This window comes from Centruroides sculpturatus, unplaced genomic scaffold (assembly GCF_000671375.1).
Source record: "Centruroides sculpturatus isolate CEXI.00-Female unplaced genomic scaffold, Cexi_2.0 scaffold141, whole genome shotgun sequence".
In the NCBI taxonomy this organism is placed as follows: Eukaryota; Metazoa; Arthropoda; class Arachnida; order Scorpiones; family Buthidae; genus Centruroides; species Centruroides sculpturatus.
Genome location: NW_019384430.1, coordinates 607,516 through 615,812, shown reverse-complemented (window position 1 = coordinate 615,812; position 8,297 = coordinate 607,516). Strand labels below are relative to the sequence as shown.

The following is an 8,297-nucleotide window of genomic DNA, read 5'->3' as shown; positions in this document are numbered from 1 at the left end:
CCATGCCTTACGCCGCCCTTGGTCATAGAAATGATGTAATTTGAATATAAATTATTTATAAATACGTATGTCAAGTTATATTTTTATTACTACGTAAAATATATTTAAGAGTTTACGACCACTGTGCTGGGTGAGACGTTGTTGAAACAAAAAAAGTTATGCATTCCATCACGTACATAAACAGTGTCGTAATTCGCCAAGTGCAAATCAGCAAATTTGTAAAATTTTTGTTTATTTTGAACAATCCGGATAATCGAAAATCCGGATAATGGAGGTTGTACTGTATATAGATATAGTTATAGATATAGATATAGATTATAACCAAAATGTTTTATTTTCTTAGTTCGAATTGTTTTATAATGTGTTCGAATTTTACATATCTACACAACACTAAAACTAAAATAACTGTTTCCGTTTTCGATTCTTTCTTTCGGGGTTTATATGGAGATTCTGTTCCGTTTTCGATGTCGTATCACACGTTATATCTACTGACAATGGTCGAGCACGTGGATAGATTAACCAATAAGATTTCTCCAAATGTACGACGAAATTTTTTACATTTGTTATTTAAAAGCTTCATCGATATTATTAATCTACTTAAAATATTAAAATAAAACCTAAAACCAAAAGTTTAAATTCGTCAGCACCGCAATCGCTTATAAAAAATGTCAACAATGACGTATTCGCTAACCAATCGGCTTTTCGATATCGGTATGACGACACGATTTATTTAAAAATGGTCCTTGCACGTTAACCCTGGTACGAAAGAAAAAAAAAGCCAGAAAGGATCGAAGACAATCGAAAGATTCGGACCGTTCTACAAATCAACAATCGGTAAAAATAATATTTTAAAACAGTTTACGATCGTGTTCCGTAATAATTATAAATACGACGGAACCTAAACCTGGTCACGTGATGTCCGGCGACCAATCGCCTTCGATCGTCCATGTTGTTGAGAAATGACCGAAGTAAATTTTTCTCCTAACAAAGCAAGTTGTAGTTTCTGTTTCCAATGCCTCATCTGGATGATAATCGATTATTTGTCATTTGGAAGGGATAAGTAACGCGACATACATCTACACTGCGTAAGTTAATTCGTCTTTCCTAAGTATAATTATCCTCTAATTTACTCTTTTTTTTTGTTATTTAAATTCGGCATTACGGTGTTCTCCCTCTTTTCTTCGTGTTACTTTATTTAGAAATAGACGTGTTTATCCGTTACCAGTCGTGTTATAATTACTATTGTTGACCTAATAACTTATGTAACTCATTCGAGTGCTATTTTATAAAAAATTTGTGGAAAACGTTTCCTTTTTCCATTATTTAATACTTTGGTTTCACTTACATTTAACTGCTGTTCTTACTAAGTTATCTGTTTTTTTCTTATCTAAGTTTATTTTGAAACCATCTGAGGTTAGTGATAGCTGCTTGAAAAATGCCATTTAGCATTGTGATTTCCTTAGATTTTTAGTTTAATTTCTTGAATGTGCATGAATATTATAAATAATTGTAAAATTTAAATATTCGGTTAAGAAAATTGAATACTCTGTTCGACTAGTTGACGATACTTTTGTTGTGTCTTTCTGCGTGTTTGTTCTTTATTTGTTGGATGGTGATTGTGTTAACCATGGTCAAATGGGCGAAATAACTTTTTAAGAAAATTTAAATGTTAATGTGATTTTATTTTAAAGTGTATATATTATGACTTTGAATGTGCTTGACTTGAGTAGTGAATGAATCTTGCTTAAAGTGAAGTTGGAGTTTATTAACTGGTTGTATCACAAATGACCTGCTGTTTATTCTTGTCTGACTACTGCCGTATAACTTTTTAAAAATTAGTGTTGTTTAAAGAGATATCTAATGATCTAAATGAATATTCATTTGTAGACAATTTTAAATATGTATATTTAGTATCAACTGAATAAAGTGGATAAACGCCAAGTGTTTTAATAATAACACAGTCTTGTGTTCAATAGTAAATAAATACGAAAACACGGTTTCAAAAAACGAATGTATATTTAGTATGGTTTTTTTTTTTTTTAATTGAAAGTTGAAAATTATTAAATTTGGAGAATGAAATGTAAGCTAACTTGTGTACTTTTAACTTTGTGAGCTCCAACTAGGTCACTAAATAAGTGAAGTACATCAAATCAAAAGGTGATTATATTGTAAGTTATGACATGCTGAAAGTATGATTTAAAAAAATTTCGGTGGAAACTCGCCTAGAAAACTAGCCTCGCTTTGTGCCTGCGACATTGCATTCTCGACTATGGCTGTACAGCAAGTTGAAGCAAATCCGATCGTAAACATTTGCGGGATATTGAATGGCGTAGAGCTTCCAGCTCTTTCAAGATCTGGACAGAGCTGGAAGATATTAAAGCAAAATTAATTGACATAAATATGCATCATCAACAATAACAACTTTCATAAATGAAACTTAAAATTGTTTAAGTAAAATATATGATTATATTATTTTTTTAAAAATACTAAATTTGATATTTTAAATTGATAATTTACATTGATTATTAATAATTATAACAAAAAAGGTAAAATTGTGTTTTAAAATGTTATAAAAAGTTTTCAAAATTTATATAATAATTCCTTCAGTTACTTTAAATTACTGTTTAAATTAAATTACTTAAAAAACATTTTTTTTTTCTTTTGCAATATGTGATAATGTTTTAAAAATAATGTAAATTAAGCATGCAGTTGAACTTAGTGTCATCTGTGATGTACTTGATGCCATATTTTTAACAAGTAAATACAGAGGAAAGTAAAGTGGGTGATCAGTTAACAAACGTAATCCATTCCAAGATAGTGTTTGCTACCCGAATTCTGGAGGCCCACCAGTGGCCGAGCAGTCTTTGTACCCTGAACACTGGGAGTTCGGTCGTGGATTGGCCACATGGAGTTTTCCGGGTTTTCTCCATGTCTGTAATGCCTAAATAGGGACAAGTTTCCCTTAAAAAGGTCTCCCAAAAGGCATCCCCCCTAGGCAGATCGTCCAAGTGTTGCATTGCCATAACTAAACTAAACAAGCTAGCTGAATTGTTCCTTAACCGATTATCAATTTACCATAGATTTTTATGGAATTTGATTAATTCATTCTGGAGACCACAAAAATTTAAAAAATATATATATACTTTCTTACTATGTTTATTTATATATAATAATAAAAATACCGATATACACCGTGTTGCATTTTTATCAGTCATGTTTTTTTTTTTTTTTTCGGTTTTTGGCACTTTAAAGAATCTGTCCAGTGTTGATTGCTTTTTCTTTGGGATTTTTTGGAAATAATTAATAGCATTGTAATTTCACAGATCCCCAAGCCTATTAACCTCGACCTGGTTTGGATGCCATTCTAAGTTTGTTGTTCTGACATCCTCCCATTTCAAAAGATCTTTAATAACAGATGTCGGCACTGGTTCTCTTCCTCATTCAGAGGAAAACACATTTTGCTGAGTTTCTTGGTGTTCTTCTGTCATCAGATCAGTTTCAGGTTACATTATGAGTTTTTCAGTGTCATATTCATTCCCTTCCAATTCCAGTTGTCACAGTTTCATCCATAATTTCAGGGACATCATCTCCTTCTCCCTGAATGCAGGAGAGACAGAGCTTTCGCCAAGAAGAATTCAACTGTCGTTGAGTAACTTCTGACCATGCCTTTTGAATGGATCGTATAGCTTCAAGAATATCAAATTTTTCTTTCCAAAACATTTTTAATGTCATTGTTGAGGAGAACTGGCACCAATGAAACAGTGTGTGAATGTACAATTTCTTAAAACTTGCATTAACCTCTCAATCCATTGGCTGAATTAATGAAGTTGTATTCGGAGGCAGAAACTGAACTGTCAGCCAGGGAAAGTCTTCCAGCAAATTATTTTTAAGGTCTTTGGGTGTCCTGGTATATTGTCCAATAGCAACAGTGCTTTCAATGATAATTCATTGGTCTGAAGGTAATCCTTGATGCTTGGAGCACAAACTTCAGCCATTCTTTGAAAAGAGTATGTGTGACCCATGTATGAGTATGCCCTTTTATTTGATCTCCACATCACTGACAGTCTTTCTGTAATTATAGAATTTTTTTTTTTTTTTTAATGCTTTAGGGTTCTCAGAATGATAAACAAGAAGCAGGATAAGCTTCATATCACCACTAGCATTAGCTTCCAAAAGTAATGTCTTTCATGGGTTTATGCCCAGGAATATTTTTCTTGTCTTTCACAATGTGGGTATAGTTTGGCATGCACTTCCAAAATAAACCAGCTTCATGACAATTGAAAATTTGTTGTGGACAATATTCTTCTTTCAAATAATGAATTCTTAAAATTTGAGACAGAACTTCTCAGTTTCTCACTGTGCAGACTCAGCGTGAATTACCTCATGTTTAATGCCAGATCTCCTTCTGAACTTTGCAAACCATCTAGTGGTAACCTTGATTGAATTCTATTTCATGACAAATTTGGAGTTTGTTTCTTCAGTTCTTCAAAAATTTCTCTAGCTTTCTCTTGAATGATAGTCATATTAGTTACATCATCTCTCTTCATTTTCCTTTCTTTTATCCAAAATAAAAGCAATCTCTCCATTTTTTTCATGGATGGCACATCTTTGTCTCAGATGTGAATTTTGTTACTCCTTTAGCTGCTTGAGTCTTCTTGATTATATCTTTCTTAGTTAATATTGTGCCTACTGTAGACATGTTCAAACCATACTGCCTAGCAACATCAGACATCTGCCCACACACACTACCTTGGCTATTAAACTCTCACCTTTCAAAAATAAAAACAATGCAAAACGTAATGAGTGCCCAAAAGTCTTGCAATGACTATAAAAAAATTGTCATTAAGGAAGGTAAACAAAAAGCTGAAATTACAGGAGAAAGTTTCAAAGTTCAGAGGAATACTATCTGATTGGTATCGGTTGAGCATCAATGTCAAAGTCTCCTGCGCTAAGAAAGATTTCAAATTGTTGCCTGGAATCAAGGGAAAACCAGTTTGTATTCATTATTTTATGTTGCTTCTTCTTGTGTTTGTTCTGTGTGGTGTTAGTTGTCCAAACATAAAAAATCTTTCACGAAAGTGTTTGTTGTCCAATTTGTTCAGTCTGAACTGCTTGTTAACCAATCACCCATTGTATGTGATAAATGGGCCTATAGTTTTTAGGTAGACATACTGCTGTACAAGCATAAAAATGGATTGAACTGTGTTATCTGTTGCTCAAAAATTTGTGATGATGCTTCATCAAACAGATTGTTGTGATGAAAATTATTTCCTTCCACAATCCAGACATGCAAAAACAATGATTGGATTCAGACCAGCTGTCTAAACCCATCACCAAATGCAGCAGGTTTGGGACATACAACAATGTTTAGTGGAATTTTGAATGGCCTGCACACTGAATTTATCCAAGATGGTTGTGGCATAACTGCTGAACTGTTTTCCATTTGATAAAAACATACTGTTTCTGTTCTATGATATCCTACTTCAGTTAGTCAAAAGCACATCTTGCTACAACAGATAATGCACCACTGCATATAGTGCAAACAACAAAGATAACACAGAACTGGATTCAATTGAACTTTTGTCACACTTTGCATATAGTCCTGTTCTTGCACCATTAGATTAAAATTTTTTCAGTTAATGGTGTTTATGCAGATGTTCTTCCAAAATCTGAAATCAAGATTGCAGTGCAAGAACTTCCTGCTTCAAAAATATTGTGCTAAGGGAGGAATATATGAGTTGAATGAAAGGTGGCCAGAAACAACGCTTCTCACATGAATATATTTCAAAGAATAATGTTATTTCCTGTAGTTTTACATCAAATTCTTTATAACTAAATGACATGTTATTTGTGGACACCTTCATATTTATGTCTGTTTAAGAATGCAAATTTATTGTTTCCAACAAATTTGAATCTAAATGTAAGTTGAATTATACTAAAACTTGTGGCAATTTTCAACCTAATATATTGAATTATTTCAGCATCTGTTAGTATTTTTAAATATTCAAAGTGTTATTAAATAAAAAAAAGTAAATTGGAGATTGTTTTCAATATTTAAATCACAAAAATTTAAAGAATTATTCCATATAAAAAAATATACCAATTGGCGTATATTTCATAATTTCATATTCAAAAATTATCACAGTAAAATTACAAACAGGAGAAATTGATTCATTCAATGTTGCATCACTTGGGGAAATGTAGAGGCCACAATTATTTTTGGGAGATAAATTTTCTATGTCATATATAAACATGTTATTTCAATAGTAGTATTAGTAATATTTTACTTAAATACAGGGCTTGTAGTGACTCACTATTTTTCAAATTACTTACTATTCACTAATATTTTTTTAAAAAAACTGACTTTTCTCACTAATTTTGAGATCTGAATACATGTTACTTATATTCAGATCTCAAAATTATGCTGTATTTTGGATAGTTATGACATGTTTACAAAGTTTGTGACAAAATAGATTGGGTAATCATTAATGACGTATTCACCTCACAAGAGTTCATTATGACACCACCTATTGACCTATTGGCTAGACAAAGTATGGTGATGTGAGTAAAAGAAGGGCTAGAGGAACTAGTGATTTTCCACAAAGTTGTCTTGGAGAACCAGCAGAGTCACTTTACATAACAAATTTGGATATGAGCCAAGAATGTTATCAAACTTTCATCATTTTTACTTCTAAGTAAAAATACTTGTTTGTTCTAATTTTACTTCTGTTTTCAGTTTTAAAAATTGATTTTTCAAGACGACTTGTCTTGAAAAATCAATTTTTAACGTTCTAGACATTTGTGGTTAATTTTTGTGACTGTTAAAAATTTAACATTTGTGGTTAAAGAGAATGAATTTAAAACTTGGTTAACTCATGATGATATTTGTTCAGCTCATTGAATCATTTGTCAAAGCTCATTTAGTGTTAAATACAAGGGATTTAAAGCATTTACAAGGCATGCCGATTGCAAGAAGCATAAAAAAAGAAGTACATCTTCTTTTTAACTTTTCCCTTCCCCCATTATCATATCTGCCAACAAAGCAGTTTACAAAGATGGTGACCAAAGATGACATGATGAGAGTTCTTTGAGTAAAAGAAAATTAGCTGTAATTTCTTTGATGATGATGATGATGCAATATTAACTTTATCTGACCTAAGATTACAAATTTATTTTGAACTATGCAATAAAAGCATTCATATCCACAAATGGAAAATTTTTTTCTTTCAAAAGATAATTAATGTGCTGTACTCATAATGTAAATTGTTAATATTTCTAAACTGCAATAAACTTTAGAAAGAATTCAAAAGAATTGGAATTGGGAGAAATTCCCATTACTTGTAGAAACAAACATTATTGATTGTTTACAAATAATACAGATAACTAGAAGAATGTACTGTGAAATTAAAAAAATTATTAATTTATTGTTACATATACCAGTTCCTGTATGTTTTACAGAAAGGTTTCTCACTTTTTGATCAAATTTTACTCACCATTTCTGTCCAAACACTCCCTTTTCTCACTTACATATGTGTTACAAGCCCTGTAAATATGATGTAATTCTCAATCGTTATCAGAAATAGCATTTGTTACTAAGGATAAATTTTTAGATCAGATTGTTTGGGTTTTTTTAATCATCTACAGGAAACATTTCCTAAAATATAAAAAGTTGTCAGACTGTGCTTAAATTTTCAAGACAAAATAATCTTTTAAAAAAGTAAAATTACTTTAGTATTAATGAATATACAGATTTGGTATTAAAGATACTGACGGTTATGTTAAGTAAAATAAATTGTTTATTTAAAATTTTAAATTAGTGAATAAATTTAAAATTTGACCATCTTAGATAGCCTTCAAATTTTTTTCATCTTCAATAGATATTAGTTTATTCTTTAACATTTCATCACATGTTCCAAGATTTTTTTTAAGTGGAAGAATTAGAAATTTAAAGTATTGAGATACTAACTTTATTGATCTACTAGACCAGTGTTTCCCAAACTTTTTTAGGCCATGCCCCACTTTAACATTTCTAAAATCATCATGTCCCACCATACATAATTTTAGTTATAAAATTTATTTTTGTTCTTTTTAGTAATATGAATGATAATTTTAAAGCGATTTCTTACAACTGTTGTCAAAACAAAGAAACGAACTTTTAATAAATAAAAAAATAATAGATTTTAAAAATTTACTTTAATGTGATTTGTGGACTTGATGCTTTTTACACAGCGATTTTATATCTGGTTCAAGCTTAGTTAGCTTAAATCTCAAATCTCCACGTTGTGTTATATCCAGAC

At 31.0% G+C, this 8,297-nt stretch overlaps 1 protein-coding gene across 1 annotated transcript in view; it reads left to right on the top strand.

Moving 5' to 3' along the window:
• The first annotated feature begins 718 nt into the window (after positions 1-718).
• Positions 719-8,297, top strand: part of LOC111619717 — a 35,121-nt gene continuing 27,542 nt past the window's right edge. The window contains exon 1 of the mRNA XM_023361499.1: positions 719-1,085. The gene's annotated coding sequence lies outside the window, so the exon portion shown is untranslated. The remainder of the gene's footprint in view (positions 1,086-8,297) is intronic.